A 1,843-nucleotide genomic window follows, 5' to 3' on the forward strand; every position below is an offset into this window, starting at 1 on the left:
TTGGTAAGGGGTGTGATCTATTTAGTTGGTAGGAATAGTGAGTGTTGTATCTTTTTGAATATTAATTATATCAATTTATCTTATAGCTTTGGACAAGAAATTGGAAGAACTTTCAAAGAGAAAATTTTTGAAGTTGATTTAAATAGCCTGATATACCAAACTGTCTACTGCTCATTTTTCTTACCAAATATCTCAGTTTATGACTCAGCTGCTCAAAATAATCTGCTTAATTAAATCAATGTTCATATACTGTATATATCCAAAGTGCATATGGAAAGAAGAAATAGAAACAATATGTTTCAAATTAAATATTTTAAATAAAGTCTCAAGCTAAATTTGACATGGTAAGTATTTAAATATGACTTTCTTGCTTTGCTTTAATTTTTTAAAGGCCTCAGTTTAACCCTTAGATTAACAGGTGATATCATTAAAGGGATGGTTTTATATTGTATTTGTAATTTGCAGCTCATTTATTTGACTTGAGATAGTCCCTATTATAAGAATTACGTATTATTCTCCTCATTGTATGAGTCAAGTGACAGGGATACTGACCAAAGAACTATATCATTATAGAAGCTAAATATGACTATTATACCTTCATCTAGTAAATTTGATTAGCTATTTAATTTTCAAGCATTTCAGATAAACTTTTCCTAACTTCAATGGTCAGGATTCTTCACTTAATTATTAAAATAAAAAAATACATAGCTGACTTGAACGTATGTCCACATCAAAATATGGAATACAATATTCAATACAATAAAAGAAAAAGAATAAACACAGAAGGGTTAAAACAAAAATACATTGCTCATAAAATTACTTTATAGACATATTTCAATAAATATTACATTTTATTCTGATAAACCTCAACTGGGTTAATGTTGCAGTCAGTATTGCTGCAATTAGTATAAATTGCTTACTTTAAAAAAAGAGGGGAGGAACAATCTACAATATAATTGGGAAGTTTGCAAATTTTACAGTTTTTCAGTTCATGACATATGGATGTTAATATTCAAAGACAAAATAATCATCTAGGTTTTTTGTCAATATTTGTCAATTTATACTACAGAAGGAAAGATATATATAGGTAATTAGTGTATGATAGAAGAAAATGGGAATGATAGAAATACTTTTGAAAATCGAGAATATGAACATTTAAATAAAATTTTAAAAATTCAGGGATCAAAGGAGGTGGCATTTGAATTGGATTACTGAGTATGCCCAAGGCTATCAGGAAACATTCACAGTTGAGGGAATCAGTCTGTCTAGAGGTTGACTGGAAGGAAAAGTTTATGGGATGGTGAAGGTACAATATGGAGGCATTTAAAAGAAAGTGAGGTTGGGAAAATAGGAGATAGTGAAGACAGGGAAAGGATTTAATGCTATACTAAGAAATCTATTTAATGCTATATGAAATCAGAAATCATTGAACACTTTCACAAAAGGGAATGATATAATTTGAATAGATTTAAGACAAATAATTGGGTCTAATGTGAAAATAAATGGAAAGAAGAAAGTCTGAAAATGAGCATGTTTCTATGATTGTCATTACTGAATAGTTTCTAATTATATAATCATATAAATGCATATAGACTTTATGTACTTATTTTTCACAGGATTTACCCAAGATGATCTTTTTATTGTTTTTGAAATATTTTCTTCTCTCGGTGTTGATAATATACCACATCCATGCTTTCTTTCCTTTATCTTTATAATACCACTCCTCAAACATCTACATGAGCAACTAACTTCCCATTAAATATTGCCCTGAAAGTTGTCTTGAAAGGTTTGTTTTTTTGTTTTCTTTTATTATGTTCCCTCTGCATGCATGATACATAGCTGT

This window comes from Pteropus vampyrus, unplaced genomic scaffold (genome assembly GCF_000151845.1).
Source record: "Pteropus vampyrus isolate Shadow unplaced genomic scaffold, Pvam_2.0 Scaffold21, whole genome shotgun sequence".
Lineage (NCBI taxonomy): Eukaryota > Metazoa > Chordata > Mammalia > Chiroptera > Pteropodidae > Pteropus > Pteropus vampyrus.